This window comes from Oncorhynchus kisutch, linkage group LG26, assembly GCF_002021735.2.
Source record: "Oncorhynchus kisutch isolate 150728-3 linkage group LG26, Okis_V2, whole genome shotgun sequence".
NCBI lineage: Eukaryota > Metazoa > Chordata > Actinopteri > Salmoniformes > Salmonidae > Oncorhynchus > Oncorhynchus kisutch.
The window spans coordinates 34,306,849-34,324,055 of NC_034199.2; the positions used below are offsets into that span (position 1 = coordinate 34,306,849).

Here is a 17,207-nt window from a genome sequence, read left to right on the forward strand (position 1 = left end):
CTCTCTCTCACACACACACACGCTCCTTTCAGACCCCTCTTTCAAGGTCACTGAGATACAGTATCATCTACCCATGGTAGACAAAATAATGGACAACTGGGCATTATGACCCTAAGCATAATGGGATGTTAATTGCTTAACTAATGCAGGAACCACACCTGTGTGGAAGCACCTGCTTTCATTCAACTTTGTAGCCTGTCCCTCATTTACTCAAGTGTTTCCTTTATTTTGGCAATAAGCCTACCCGAATCTCTTATCTGTGGCAATGATGTCCATGATGATTTGAAATTGTCACAAGATGGCGGTATTGCACTGATAGATGTGTTTACTGCCAATGAGTTATGATAAATTTAAACTGCTGTGCATCTGATAATCTAGGACGTTTTTTTTCTCGCTCTCTTACTGATGGTGATTAACGTTGAAGGACGCCTAGCAGCACTTTGTGCAGCCAGCCACTCCCTATGCCCGTGGACCAGAGGTTGAAGTCGTGGAACCGTAGTCCTTATCCACCTCAGTGCTCAAGTGGAAGTCCTCCTACCCGGGTGAGAGACGCGTCCAGGCACATTCACAACGCAGATAACTAAAAAAGACTACGAGGATAGAGGAGCCTCTTTTCAACTGAAGGGATATTCCCGGGATTCTTCACTTTCCTCCAGAGTGGATTAAGGGACAACATTTCCAATTCAGAGGCAAGTAGAATATTATAATTTCACATGTGCCACACTATGTGTTTAAATCTAGCGTTTACAAAAAAAAGTTGCATCACTTGAATGTTACTTTGTAGCCTAATTGACTATTCCGCGTTGGTTGCAGAATCTGAGAGAATCGGACTAAACCCAAATTATATTACGTGTCTGCAGTAGCCTTATTCCCCATTATTTACACTGCAGTCACTAGTCCCTGGCCGTTTATGGTCAAGGTTTTAACATGGTTTATCCTGTTCTTCCTTAGTTGATTTGTCCTACTTGTGCAACTCTAATGCCACGTAACTTTTTGCGTTAGACTACCCCCTAAATGTTTGATGCATCCTTGCTTTTTTGTCTTTGAATGCGTGTAGTTTGTTTGGTTGGCGTAATGGTTTTGCAATACATTTTCACTGTTAATCGTTTCTGACCATTCATTCCCTGAGCCCTTGTTCAATTTTTTTTTTTTTGGGGGGGGGGGTGTATTTGTTTTTATTTGGGAAGAGATTGGTAGACTACTGTCGGGAGGGGTGGGTTAACTTTCGTTACTTCTCTCCCCTCGTCCAAACCTATGGCGATTGTGTATTGTTAATCAATAATGTGAACATCTGCTGTCATTGCGCTGAAGCAGAACACGATGTTGAGAGAACGGTGCTTTTATTGAGATTTGTAGGACAAGGTTGAAGAAAGCTGTGTAATTTTGCTAAGACAAAGTAGATGACTTATCACAGATTTCATGCACTCGCGTGGTTATGTTCGTGTCCTTACTGTGGACCACACTTCACTAGCCTACAAGAATGTGATTTCATACACAAATAATGTACTTTAGTTGCAGACACTTTGAAATAGCCTACCCTTTTAATGAATTAGACACAACCCACAGTGATTGTATTACTTTTTGAGTCTCTTCCTGTACTTACTGTCTACTGTACCACGCCATCAACCTTTTAAAGCATAACACTTTTTTATTCTCTGAGAAACATCCCAGAGGTTCTCTATTTTTCCTCCTCCTGTGATTCCCTTATTAGAGTCCATTTGGAAAGTATTCAGACCCATTTACTTTTTCCACATTTTGTTATGTTACAGCCTTATTCAAAAATGTATTAAATTATATTTTTTCCTCATCAGTCTACACACAATACCCCATAATGACAAAGCGAGAACAGGTTTTTATACATTTTTGCTCTGCCATTATGGGGTCTTGTGTAGATTGAGGGGGGGGGGGGGGGGGGGGCATTTTAATGTGGATGAAGTCAAGTCTGAATACTTTCCTAATGCACTGTAGCAGGGGCCAGAATTTGGAATTTTGAGTCATGGAAGGCCCAAAAACATGAATGAAAATTGGTTTAGGTCTGCATTTTCTAACGTAGCTTGGTAATTCAGATGCAACCAGGGTCTGGGTCTCATGTGGTTTTTAATTTTAAGTACTGGAACCTCACAGGGATTTGAACCCAAGGTCTCTTGTCACTGTGCTTCATACAAAGGAGAATAGCCTCTTGTTTTGTTTTCTGGACTCAACTTTGTCTGTTTAGGGAATAGGTTCTTCTGTGTCAAAGCATGCCTAACAACAGAAAGGGAAAGCCCAATTAAAAAAAAACTTTCTAGTACCCTTGAAGATCAGTTTCTAGTACCCTTGAAGATCAGTAGCTATGTTTGAAATGCCACTACAGAGTGCTGCTATCAAAGACACTGGTTCAGATGAACTAATTGATTCTAGACTGACTGCTCATACAGGTCATGTATATGCTATTATAGATAGGATAATGGATCTATGCTATAGTCTCCTCAGCTGTTCACTGCCAAAAGACAATGTAATTGGTCATAAAAATACCAAATGGACATTGGGCCATTCCCCATTGTAGTTATGACATTCAGCCCATGTGCACCATAAATCCATCCAGCAAGCCAGAGAACAGTTCCCCTTTTCTTTATTACTGTGGTTTCATCAGATATGACACTGCCTTCATGAGCCTAGTCACCTTTTTATTAGTGGGACTGATCAAACAAACAGGCATATGTGGATGGTGCGGTGCTGCCATGAAGTTTGGGGAGTTTGTCTGAATGGCTGTTTATTTACCCACCTGGGGACAATGAATCAGTGTTGTCTCAATGTTGTCTCATTTGCCTGTGTTTTCCACCCTTATTTGTGTTTGGCAGTGGTTGAAAAAGTACCCAATTTTCATACTTGAGTGAAAGTTTAGATATTAAGTGAAAGTCACCCGGTAAAATACTACTTGAGTAAAAGTCTTTGGTTCTAAATATACTTAAGTATCAATAGTAAAAGTATAAATAATTTCAAATTCCTTATATTAAGTAAAGCAAATGGCACCATTTTCTTGTTTTTAAAATGTATGTATAGCCAGGGGCTCACTCCAACACTCAGACATTATTTACAAAAGCAATTGTATTTAGTGAGTCTGCCAGGCCAGAGGCAGTAGGGATGACCATTTGTTCTCTTGATAAGTGTGTGAATTTAAGTGTTCCTGTCCTGCTAAGCATTCAAAAGTACTTTTGGTTGTCAGGGAAAATGTATGGAGTAAAAAGTACAATATTTTCTTTTGGAATGTAGTGAAGTAAAAGTTGTCAAATTTAACTAGCAAGTCCCCCAAAACAACTTAAGTAGTACTTTAAGTATTTTTACTTTACTTTACACCACTGGTGTTCTGAACCATGTGTTTGTCCTCTAGGCTGGCCTAGTTTCCAGGGGCAAAGTCCCTCAGCCATAGTGATGAATGTTTGCTCGGATCTGCCTGTGGTGATCTGCTGTTGTGAGTACTGAGGTGTGTGTCCTGTGTGTTATGTCGCGTTCACGTGCTAATCGGAACTAGGAAACTCTGAACTTCTGACCTGCTAACTGGTTGAACACGGCATGTAAAAACTACAACCAGTTAGCAAGTCAGAAATATGAAAGCACTTTGGTGCGACAACTGCAAATCAATCCCAGAACAAGAGCAAAGGACCTTGTAAAGATGCTGGAGGAAACGGGTACAAACTTATCTATATCCACAGTAAAAGGGGTCCTATATCGACATAACCTGAAAGGCCGCTCAGCAAGGAAGAAGCCACTGATCCAAAACCACCATAAAATGCCAGACTACGGTTTGCAACTGCACATGGGGACAAAGATCATGCTTTTTGGAGAAATGTCCTCTGGTCTGATGAAACAAAAATAGAACTGTTTGGCCATAATGACCATTGTCATTTTTGGAGGAAAAAGGGGGAGGCTTGCAAGCCGAAGAACAACTGTGATGCACTGGGGTGGCAGCATCATGTTGTGGGGGTGCTTTGCTGCAGGAGGGACTGGTGCACTTCACAAAATAAATGGCATCATGAGGATGGAAATGATGTAGATGTATTGAAGCAACATCTCAAGACATCAGTTAAAGCTTGGTCGTGAATGGGTCTTCCAAATGGGCAATGACCCCAAGCATACTTCCAAAGTTGTGGCAAAATGGCTTAAGGACAACAAAGTCAAGGTATTGGAGTGGCCATCACAAAGCCCTGACCTCAATCGCATAGAACACTTGTGGGCAGAACTGAAAACATGTGAACAAGGAGGCCTACAAACCTGACTCAATTACACCAGCTTTGTCAGGAGGAATGGGCCAAAATTCACCCAGCTTATTGTGGGAAGCTTGTGGAAGGCTCCGTTTGACCCAAGTTAAACCATTTAAAGGCAATGCTACCAAATACTAATTGGGTGTATGTGAACTTCTGACCCACTGGGAATGTGATGAAAGAAATAAAAGCTGAAATAAATCATTCTCTCTATTATTCTGACATTTCACATTCTTAAAATAAATTGGTGATCCTAACTTGTTTGGTTTTGAGGATGTGATAGTGCTCTTGATTATGGTTACTTTTTAAGGTATTTAAAAAAAATTAAAACATTTAACTGTTCCCTGAGCATTCCCTGTTTCATCATAGAATGCTCATGTTCTAAAGGGGAATGTCAACGTTTTATCTGGGAATGCTTGTTTTCCCTTGGTGTTCCTGGTTGGCATCTCCAATGTGTGGGATAGGCTTTTGGTTAAAAAAAATTCAAGGATGGGACCATCACAGGAGGAGGCTACATATGTAGGGATATCCTCTTTACTACTAGAAGTGGTACAGACTGACAGACTAGTGTGTTTCCTATGTTGTTTATCTGACTCAAACAATTCATTAAATACATACTTTATCAGGTAATGACACAGAACAAGGGAACAGCAAGATGATTTGTTGAAGGGACTGTCAGTCACCAGATTTATGATTGCACAAATTGAAACCCTTGAACTTCTGTGTAATGCTTCATCTCCCTACAGGAAGTATTACTGTTCAACTTGATTCAATGCTACTAAAATCCAGGGCAGCTGCTTTTCCCATTCAGTTGCTGAAACTAAGCTACAGCAGAGCTACATACTGTACTGTAGCCCACTGACAAGACTTCACTGCACAAAACCTTGAAATGTAAGGTACATTCATTGAGGTAGTGGAATATTTAAGTGTGCTCTCTCTCTGCTTGTGTGTGGCTGGCAAACCTAGAACATGTTGCGTCACACAAGTATTTTGAATCCAATAAATCAAGGAATAGGGTGCACTATGAAGTTAATGGCAATAACCTGGTATCCCACCGGGCAGCATAGGATGTTGTGGCTGTGCGTGTTGTACCCTGTTATGGCAATACTTTTGAGAGGGAGAGGCACATGTGCAGGGAGGGAGGCAGGGACGGGGACCAGTTTTTTTTATTTTTTATAACCCTGTGGGGTGGTTAGTTGGTAGTTAAAATCCATCAGGTCTTGTGCAGCACATAGATTGAACAGGACAGCCACCATATAAACATGGCAAGGCAGGGCCACAACGTAAAGAGGCGTAGTAGAAGAACCCTTATTTCCACTAGCACTACACAGCTGATTCAAATAATCAAAACTTGATGAGTTGTGTAGTGCTAGGGCAACATCCAAAATGTGCACCCAAGGGGGGCCCCAGGACCAATTGTGGGAACCCTGCTCTAGCAGACCAGCAGCACACCCAGAAATCATATGCAGCAGTAGTGATCATCACTGGAGGCTAACAGGGCTGATTGGTGATGGTGATTGTGAGGGAGGTAGGGACCACTACCCCACTGTCTCTCACTGTCAACAAGGCAAAGATATTTGCTGTGTTGTGGTGGTTCTCTCTAGTTGGGACCCTTTTGTTTGTTGGGGACAGGCATGGTTTGTTGCATTGCTGAAGGGAAAACAAGAGTTTTCAACCCATAATACAGAGACAGGCCCTAGCCTACCCTCTCTAAAACGCCTCCAGCAAAAATGACAACCATTTATTTAATATTAACTTTCAAACTAATGTCAAGTCCTAATAAAGTCCCTGTTGCCCCAGGCAGGATTCTGACTTTGGCTCTGACAGGGAATGTTAAAGCTGTTGCCTATAAGTTGTTGTTCATGAGTATGTGTTGCTGTACCAAGTCAATGTCCCTTTTATCAGCACTTTACACTCACTTTCAACTAGGGATGCAGGATATATTGGAATGTCAAAGCTACTGTGCATACCAATATAACGTAGATGTATGACCTATATGACGCCACGTGAAATTGTGTTACACGTGCAACACAGAATTCCTAACCTAGCCCACATTGTCTGCTGTGTGGATCGAGCAGGCATTTGAAAGGGTAAGAACATTTCGGCGAGACGACTCAAAGGCGAAATCCATTAAAGCCAAGATCTTTTTTATTTCACCTTTTATTTAACCAGGTAGGCTAGTTGAGAACAAGTTCTCATTTACAACTGCGACCTGGCCAAGATAAAGAACAGCAGTGTGACACAGACAACAACACAGAGTTGCACATGGAATAAACAATAAACAAGCCAATAACACAAACAAGTCAATGATGCAGTTGAAAAAAAAAAAAGAAGTCTATATACAGTGTGTGCATGAGGCGGTAGGCAGTAAATAAGAATGACAATTTAGCAGATTAACACGAGTGTAATTTTGTACTGGAGATGTTTGATACAAGTCTGGAAGGAGAGTTTACAGTCTAGCCAGAGACCTAGGTATTTTCTTGGTCAGAACCGTCCAGGGTGGTGATGCTAATCGGGCGGGCGGGTGCGAGCAGCAAATGGTTGAAAAGCATGCATTTTGGTTTTTACTAGCGTTTAAGAGCAGTTGGAGGCCACGGAAGGAGTGTTTTATGGCATTGAAGCTAGTTTGGAGGTGAGTTAGCACAGTGTCCAAGGAAGGGTCAGATATATACAGAATGGTGTCGTCTGCGTAGAGGTGGATCAGGGAATCTCCCGCAGCAAGCGCGACATCATTGATATATACAGAGAAAAGCGTCGGCCCGAGAATTGAACCCTGTGGCACCCCCATAGAGACTGCCAGAGGTCCGGACAACAGGCCCTCCGATTTGACACACTGAACTCTATCTGAGAAGTAGTTGGTGAACCAGGCGAGGCAGTCATTAGAGAAACCAAGGCTATTGAGTTTGCCCATAAGAATACGGTGATTGACAGAGTCAAAAGCCTTGGCCAGGTCGATAAAGACGGCTGCACAGTACTGTCTTTTATCGATGGCTGAGGTACACCCGTGACTGGCTCGGAAACCAGATTGCACAGCGGAGAAGGTACGGTGGGATTCGAAATGGACAGTGATCTGTTTATTAACTTGGCTTTCGAAAGACTTTAGAGAGGCAGGGCAGGATGGATATAGGCCTATAGCAGTTTGGGTCTAGTGTCACCCCCTTTGAAGTTGGGGATGACTGCGGCAGCTTTCCAATCTTTGGGGATCTTGGACGATACGAAAGAGGTTGAATAAGGGTTGCAACAATGGCGGTGGATAGTTTTCGAAAGAGAGGGTCCAGATTGTCTAGCCCAGCTGATTTGTATGGGTCCAGGCTTTGAAGCTCTTTCAGAACATTTGCTATCTGGATTTGGGTGAAGGAGAAGCTGGGGAGGCTCGGGCGAGTAGCTGCGGGGGGGAGCGGATTATAATGGAATTCATTGCCCTTGACAATCAATCATTCTCTGTCGTGGGTGATGTTGGCTTTCGTCGATTGGTCGAGCACCGGTACACACTTCCAAGTGTGTTATTTTTCAGATGTTGCCCTACCAGAGTTACACAGTAATAGTATCACTGCTATTAGCTTCACAACATACATACTATGGAGTGCCGGTTGGGGCTTTGCGTGTCAAAGAAAGATACAGTAGCACTGTCAAAGCTGTACAAAAAAGAAAGTCGGCAAACACCGGCCTCGAACGATGTGTTTACAGTACCCGCGTTGGTAATAAAGCATTATTTGTTCGACCGCAACTTCTGGGGTAGCTAGCTTTAGCTTGGTACCTAGCTAGCACCAATACAACCAGCCTGAAAACAATGACCAGTAGAAACTGCAGTTATTTTCATTATTCTTAGCAATGATTTTGGAATCCTTATAAGTATTAGCTAGGTCGCCACTTGTTGTTCACCAATTGAAACTGAACTTCAGTTCATGAAAATAAATAGCTAGCCAGCTACTTAACCCTGTTGCCCAAAGCTAACGTTATAAGCAGCCAGCTAGCTTCATCTGGCCAGTGACGCTCGACCGTATTGGGTTGTGTGTTGTAAAGCTAGCCACTATAAGGATTAGGCATGAGGAATTTGCCGTTTGCCTTCAAAATAAAAGTACGTCATTGACAGTGATGCAAATGAATACAAATTGTAGGGCTAACCGCAAAGCTCACTATTGTGGCTAATCTGTATTGTGATAAGCTTCACATAGATGGGTCCGACCACCATTAATAAAATAAGAACTGTCTTATATATTAGGGTTATTTTAGATTTTCGGTTTTGGTATGTTTTTGGGGAAGAACATTGTTTGCATCCATGAGCTAGCTGCCTTTTTTTTAATGACCAGCACTGTAGGTTGCGCGAGACAACTTTACCAGCATCATAGAATATGGATCGATGAATCGTTATGACATATGAAATACGAGTGATGGTGTAATAACTACGTAAAAAAATTTATGAACACGCTAAATTATTATGTGACGTCCAGTCATATTCAGATCCTGATTGGTCAACAAGCTTATTTGACACGTTAAGTAGTGTTGACGTGTATCTTTTTTGACACTCAAAGATGATTATAGGAATCTTTTTGAAATTTTTTACAAGGAAAATATTGGTATCGGACTAAGATGTCATATCGGTACATCACTACTTTCAATTTATTATGATTATTTATGAGTTGTGTGTCTTTTGACCAGACTTGTTGCCTAACCTTTTGAGTTTCTAAGGAGGATCTATGTTTCTATGAATGTTATTTCTAAGTATCTCTCTCAGCTCTACTTTACAAGGCAATTCCACTGTAACAGAATGATGCTGAAACTAAAAATTTTCACTTTAAAATGTTTCACACAAAAATCAATGATTGCAAAGTTGAACCATACAACTCTGTGCTCAAGGACGACTTTTAACAATTTCAACTAACACTTTTAGAAACACATTTACTTGAACAGTGCAGATGCATATTTTGGTAACAGAATGATGGCACATAGCACCAACTGTCATTCTGTTACCAAACTTAGCGTTTTTGGACCATTTTCAGTGGATATTGTTAGAGTTGCATGGTTTAACTTTGCAATCATCGGCTTTTGAAAAATATGAGTCTACATCATTCTGTTATCGTGGACTTGCCCTACATCAGATCATGTTGTTCTTGACTCATGGCCAGCAGTATTTAAAAAAAGAAAAAAGAAAAAAAGAATTCAGTTCTAATAGGCTAGGTGTAATTGAGTTAGACATTACAATTATGATTATTTTCTGAAGGAGGAGTATATTGTATTCAGTTGCATGGCTCGCCACGGCGAGTTTACCATGAAAGTAACGTCATTTAGGAGAAATGGGCCTGTATTATGTTCTCGCTCCCTGACTGTACTCTGATAGACCGGATACTGGAGTCAACCGCACTAATGTTGTGCAAACACAAGTATGATGCACGGATCTGGAATCATGGCCAAATGCCACTAGTCTCTATATAGTGCACTACTTTTGACCAGAGCCTTATGGGTAGTGGACCTTGATTAGTATGTAGGGAATAGGGTGCCATTTGGGATGAAGCCATGACCAAGTGCCAAGATGCTTCATCATTCCTTCCTGATAACGATCACATGCATCATTTCAAGTCGAATGGTCTTCTGAGCACACTAAGTATTCCCATAATGAATCCAGATCCACTCCTAGAGAAATCCTCTCACCATCACTTTGTCAGTTCATTCAGTGCCGTTAAGCAGTTTAAAAATGCAGGGAAGGAGAAATGATACACACACACACACACAACTCCATGCTCTTGTATCGCAGGTCACTGTCCCAGCCTTCCATTGCTCTTATCCTCCTCCACCAACCCCCTCCCCATGATGCATCTCTCTCTCCCTGCTTTACTAAAGCTCCTCAGCATGCCTGACCGACTGCCTCGTCTCTTTGTTTTTAATCGCTGTGATTGCCAACAAGCTGTGATGTTATCTCACAACCCACACAACCTCTGTCCCTACTATGGGATTTGCAGTCAATTAAATGCAATAATGAACTTTATCATTTGTTTACTCAAGCTGCAGTATCATGCAAGGCAAACTGGCTCTTAGGTTCGTCTGGCTCGTGTATCATACTGATTACGAATGTTTTTGTTGACCTTTTTTAAATTTGTTTTTCTTTTAGATTGCATTTATCATGGTGAAATTGTAGTATGGTTGAACATGTACAGTGCCTTGCGAAAGTATTCGGCCCCCTTGAACTTTGCGACCTTTTGCCACATTTCAGGCTTCAAACATAAAGATATAAAACTGTATTTTTTTGTGAAGAATCAACAACAAGTGGGACACAATCATGAAGTGGAACGACATTTATTGGATATTTCAAACTTTTTTAACAAATCAAAAACTGAAAAATTGGCCGTGCAAAATTATTCAGCCCCCTTAAGTTAATACTTTGTAGCGCCACCTTTTGCTGCGATTACAGCTGTAAGTCGCTTGGGGTATGTCTCTATCAGTCTCTATCACATCGAGAGACTGAAATGTTTTCCCATTCCTCCTTGCAAAACAGCTCGAGCTCAGTGAGGTTGGATGGAGAGAATTTGTGAACAGCAGTTTTCAGTTCTTTCCACAGATTCTCGATTGGATTCAGGTCTGGACTTTGACTTGGCCATTCTAACACCTGGATATGTTTATTTTTGAACCATTCCATTGTAGATTTTGCTTTATGTTTTGGATCATTGTCTTGTTGGAAGACAAATCTCCGTCCCAGTCTCAGGTCTTTTGCAGACTCCATCAGGTTTTCTTCCAGAATGGTCCTGTATTTGGCTCCATCCATCTTCCCATCAATTTGAACCATCTTCCCTGTCCCTGCTGAAGAAAAGCAGGCCCAAACCATGATGCTGCCACCACCATGTTTGACAGTGGGGATGGTGTGTTCAGGGTGATGAGCTGTGTTGCTTTTACACCAAACATAATGTTTTGCATTGTTGCCAAAAAGTTCCATTTTGGTTTCATCTGACCAGAGCACCTTCTTCCACATGTTTGGTGTGTCTCCCAGGTGGCTTGTGGCAAACTTTAAACAACACTTTTTATGGATATCTTTAAGAAATGGCTTTCTTCTTGCCACTCTTCCATAAAGGCCAGATTTGTGCAATATACGACTGATTTTTGTCCTATGGACAGAGTCTCCCACCTCAGCTGTAGATCTCTGCAGTTCATCCAGAGTGATCATGGGCCTCTTGGCTGCATCTCTGATCAGTCTTCTCCTTTTATGAGCTGAAAGTTTAGAGGGACGGCCAGGTCTTGGTAGATTTGCAGTGGTCTGATACTCCTTCCATTTCAATATTATCGCTTGCACAGTGCTCCTTGGGATGTTTAAAGCTTGGGAAATCTTTTTGTATCCAAATCCGGCTTTAAACTTCTTCACAACAGTATCTCGGACCTGCCTGGTGTGTTCCTTGTTCTTCATGATGCTCTCTGCGCTTTTAACGGACCTCTGAAACTCACAGTGCAGGTGCATTTATACGGAGACTTGATTACACACAGGTGGATTGTATTTATCATCATTAGTCATTTAGGTCAACATTGGATCATTCAGAGATCCTCACTGAACTTCTGGAGAGAGTTTGCTGCACTGAAAGTAAAGGGGCTGAATAATTTTGCACGCCCAATTTTTCAGTTTTTGATTTGTTAAAAAAGTTTGAAATATCCAATAAATGTCGTTCCACTTCATGATTGTGTCCCACTTGTTGTTGATTCTTCACAAAAAAATACAGTTTTATATCTTTATGTTTGAATCCTGAAATGTGGCAAAAGGTCGCAAAGTTCAAGGGGGCCGAATACTTTCGCAAGGCACTGTATATCAGGCTTCCTTTCAAGTCAGTATCCAGCAGCTAGACATTTATAATTTGGCATGCTTTGCATAGTTAAAAAAATGTAGCCTTGTGTGTTGCTCTGCCTGAGGGTGTGACGGACTGAATTCTTTCACACTTCGTACCACGCTATGTGAGTGGAAAATCTCTTATGCCCCCAGTCCAGGAACCTTTTAATTATACATTATTTTCGCTGCTCTCATCTTGAAATATGGGGCAATGTCAAACGCTGGAGGTGAGCCAGCACCAATATTATCGAGGTGACTTGCTTTGTAATCCCAGGACCAAAGACCTACATGTCATTTGAAGTAGACATTTCATATGGCAAAAACTTTTTTGTTGTTTTTAGGCCATGTAATTGAGTTTCTCTTTAATCTTATGGATTATGAATGAGTAAGATGCTTAATATTTTGTCATACTATTAAATCTATTTTGTTGTCGGAACGGAACTGATTTTGCTAATGCACTGTAAACTCATCCAATTATGTACATATCCTAAGTAGATTTGATCTACAGTTTGACAACAGAGCATTGTTTTACTGCCCCCCCCGTTAGGATTCGATATGACAGGCAGGCTGCTCCATGTTCAGGCAGTCTCTTTAATGTGGATCCCAGGAAGAATAGCTGCTACCTTGACAAAAAACAAACAGGTGCATCAATAAAATAGGGTGGTGTTGTGTCACTGACTGCTGATGGTGCTGCCTGGTAGTGGTATTTGAATCTGGGCTACCAGGCCGGCAGGGCAACAGCTCATCCAGATCCTTGTTGAAATCATGAAAAATATTAGCGGAGCAATTCACTCTCAGCTGAAGCTTAAGCTGACGCTGACATCATACTTTCTATTATTCACAGTGCTTATTCACAGTACGATAGTTGTTTGATATAGGCAATTTACTTGTCTGTCTTTTTTTTGGTGGGTGGCACTTTACATCTCCTGTGATGTTTGAAAATTGATTGCAGATGGTGGGTGATGGCAGTCTGCTATTCTAATTAGTCCCAAAGGTATGGCCCATAAATTAGCAGTAAAGCATACACCAGAGGAGGCTGGTGGGAAGAGCTATAGGGAGATGGGCTCATTGTAATTAATGAAACGGAGTCAAACATATGGTTTCATATGTTTGATACTGTTCCATTTATATATTATTCCAGACATTAAAATGAGCCTGTCCTCCTACAGCTCCGCACACCAGCCTCCACTGGTATGCACCTAGACGAGGCAGTCCCATCCACAGCAGCTGTGGTCTGTTATAAGCTACAGTAAGTCAGGGTCTTATTCATTAGGACACGCAGTAGCAAAATGTGTTTGCATCAAAATTAATGTTTCTAATTGGACAATTCCAGGTAGTCCCTGGAATTCACATTTCAGTCTGTGTTGCCTAATGAACATGGCCCAGAGCAGCTGTGGCCTGTTTCTCAGCTACAACCAGAGACTGGTGTTGTCTAGCTACCGCCAGGTGCAGCGGGTTCTTCCTGTTAATGTATATTACCTTCCTGCTCTAAATGCTTTTGTGGATGATTATTTCCTCAATTAGGCTGAGAGGGTCCATCTGGTTTAAACTGAGGCAAACCACTCTGCTGTTGTCCCATATCTTTCCATCCAACCCACTGTGAACAGGTAGGCTAATGATGACTGACGGAAGACGAGGCTTACAATTTCAGTTAAACTGGTTAAACAGTCTATTTGCGACGATTAATGTGGAGCCGACATGTATTAGATAAAGTTCTAAGATATTTCCTGATATATAAGAAATTCAGCTTTTAGCTGCCATCTACAGTGCATTTGGAAACTATTCAGATCCCTTAAATTTTTTCACGTTACCGCCTTATTCTAAAATAGATTTTTTTTTAAAGTCCCCACTAATCTACACACAATACCCCATAATGACAAAACAAAAACAGATTTTTAGAAATGTTTGCAAATTGTATTAAAAAAAGTATTCAGACTCAGTACTTTGTTGAAGCACCTTTGGCAATGATTACCGTCTCAAGTCTTCTTGGGTATGACACTACAAGCTTGGCACATCTGTATTTGGGGTTTCTCCCATTGTTCTCCGCAGATCCTCTCAAGCTTTCCGGTTGGATGGGGCGTGTCGCTGCGCATCTATTTTCAGGTCTCTCCAGAGATGTTTGATCGGGTTCAAATCTTGGCCGGGCCACTCAAGGACATTCAGAGACTTGTCCCGAAGCCACTCCTGCATTGTCTTTGCTGTGGTCTTAGGGTCGTTGTCCTGCTGGAAGGTGAACCTTTGTCCCAGTCTGAGGTCCTTAGCGCTCTGGGTTTCCATCAAGGATCTGTCTACTTTACTCCGTTCATCGTTCCCTCGATCCCGACTAGTCTCCCAGTCCCTGCCGCTGAAAAACATCCCCACAGCATGATACTGCCGTTGGATGGTGCCAGCATTCTTCCAGATATGATGCTTGGCATTCAGGCCAAAGAGTTCAATCTTGGTTTCATCAGACCAGAGAATCTTGTTTCTTACTGTCCGAGTATTTAGGTGCCTTTTGGCATACTCCAAGCAGGCTGGAATGTGACTTTTACTGAGAAGTGGCTTCCGTCTGCCCACTCTACCATAAAGGCCTGATTGGTGTAGTGCTGCAAAGACGTTTTTCCTTCTGGAAGTTTCTCCCATCTCCACAGAGGAACTCTAGAGCTCTGTCAGAGTGATCATTGTGTTCTTGCCAATTGCTAAGTTTGGCCCGGGAGGCCAGCTCTAGGAATTGTCTTTGTGGTCCCAAACTTATTTAATTGAAGAATGATGGAGGCCACTGTGTTCTTGTGGACCATCAATGTTGCAGAAATATTTTGGTACCCTTCCCCAGATCTGTGCCTCAACACAATCCAGTCTCGGAGCTCTGCAGACAATTCCTTCGACGTCATGGCATGGTTTTTGCTCTGACATGCACTGTCAACTTTGGGACCTTATATTATATAGAGATGGATAGATAGACAGACACAGGTGTGTGCCTTTCCAAATCATGTCAAATCAATTGGATTTACCACCGGTGGACTCCAACTTGTAGAAACTTCTCAAGGATGATCAATGGAAACGGGATGCACTGGAGTTCAATTTCAAGTGTCACAGCAAAGTCTCTGAATCCTTATGTAAATTACGTATTTTTTGTATTTTTTTATTTTATACATTTGCAAACATTTCTAAACCTGTTTTCTCTTTGTCATTATGGGTATTGTGTGTTGATCAAGGGGAACCTTTAAAAAAAATCAATTTTAGAATAAGGCTGTTATGAGAAAGTCCAGGGGTCTGAATACTTTCCGAATGCATTGGAATAAATAAAAATACATTGAAATGATTGTTTTCCATACTGTGTCTTAAAGTGAGTCGTGTGCTTGGATCGTGGAAGCTTGTGTCCTACTAAGGATTTTTTTTTAAAGATTTTTTTTATGGCCTTATAAGTGTGCCCTCTAGCAGAACAGAAGCCAGAAAAACTGAGGGGGGTACACAGTCAGGAAGTCCAGATTTCAACAGAACTTTCCCCGTTGCTATGCAATGAAGAAAATACACCTTGGAATAAGAGATGCACCGATATGAAGTTTTTGGCTGATACCGATATCCAATATTTACCTTGTCAAAAAAAGATATTGATATTTAAAATGTTTGCAGCCCTTTAAGCATTCTAGTACAGTTAAATAGTTAGACCGCTGCATCCATTGTGTTTTAAGGCACGGCATCTCAGTGCAATAGGCGTCACTACAGTTCCTGTTTCGAATCCAGGCTTTAACACATTCGGCCGTGATTATTATTTTCAATGAAGGCCTAGGAACGGTGGGTTACCTGCCTTGTTCAGGGGCAGAACGACAGATTTTCACCTTGTCAACTCGGGGGATTCAATCTTGCAACCTTACAGTTAACTAGTCCAACGCTCTAACCACCTGCCTCTCATTGCACTCCATGAGGAGACTGCCTGTTACGCGAATGCAGTAAGCCAAGGTAAGTTGCTAGCTAGCATTTAAACTTATAAAAAACAATCAATCATAATCACTAGTTAACTACACATGGTTGAGGATATTACTAGTTTATCTAGCGTGTCCTGCGTTGCATATAATCGATGCGGTGCGTATCGTTGCTCCAATGTGTACCTAACCATTGAAGGTTGTGCAATGTAACAGGAATATTTAGACTAATGGATATGCCACCCCTTAGATAAAATACGGAACGGTTCTGTATTTCAATGAAAGAATAAACGTCTTGTTTTCGAGATGATAGTTTCCGGATTCGACCATATTAATGACCTAAGGCTGGTATTTCTGTGTGTTATTATATTATAACACTTTCATGTGTTTTGCCAGCAGCTCTTCATTGTGCGTCAAGCATTGCGCTGTTTATGACTTCAAGCCTATCAACTCCCGAGATGAGGCTTGTGTAACCGAAGTGAAATGGCTAGCTAGTTAGCGGGGTGCGTGCTAATAGCGTTTCAAACGTCACTCGCTCTGGACTTGGAGTAGTTGTTCCCCTTGCTCTGCATGGGTAACGCTGCTTCGAGGGTGGCTGTTGTCGTTGTATTTCTGGTTCGAGCCCAGGGAGGAGCGAGGAGAGGGACGGAAGCTATACTGTTACACTGGCAATACTAAAGTGCCTATAAGAACATCCAATAGTCAAAGGTTAATGAAATACAAATGGTATAGAGGGAAATTCCTATAATTACAACCTAAAACTTCTTACCTGGGAATATTGAAGACTCATGTTAAAAGGAACCACCAGCTTTCATATGTTCTGAGCAAGGAACTTAAACGTTATCTTTTTTTACATGGCACATATTGCACTTTTACTTTCTTCTCCAACACTTTGTTTTTGCATTATTTAAACCAAATTGAACAGGTTTCATTATTTATTTGAGGCTAAATTTATTGATGTATTATATTAAGTTAAAATACGTCTTCACTCAGTATTGTTGTAATTGTCATTATTACAAATACATTTTAATCGGTATTGGCTTGTTTTGGTCCTCCAATAATCGTTATCGACGTTGAAAAATCATAATCGGTCGACCTCTATTACACACACCACACTGACTCAGACATTTTTTTGTTGCCATTTACACTTAATCAAAGCCTATTTCTTTCACTTACTTGCTGTGCCGTTTCATTGTTCATTTCTTCAGTTTAATTCTCAACCAGGATTTCTGTGGAACGCCGTTTGGGTCTTTGTGTGTAAAA

The 17,207-nt window shown here is 41.3% G+C and overlaps 1 protein-coding gene across 3 annotated transcripts in view; it reads left to right on the forward strand.

The window, feature by feature from the left end:
• Positions 1-316: 316 nt before the first annotated feature.
• Positions 317-17,207, forward strand: part of LOC109870799 (unconventional myosin-Ib-like) — a 149,847-nt gene continuing 132,956 nt past the window's right edge. For all 3 annotated transcript variants that reach the window (XM_031806337.1, XM_031806338.1, XM_031806339.1), the window contains exon 1: positions 317-689. The gene's annotated coding sequence lies outside the window, so the exon portion shown is untranslated. The remainder of the gene's footprint in view (positions 690-17,207) is intronic.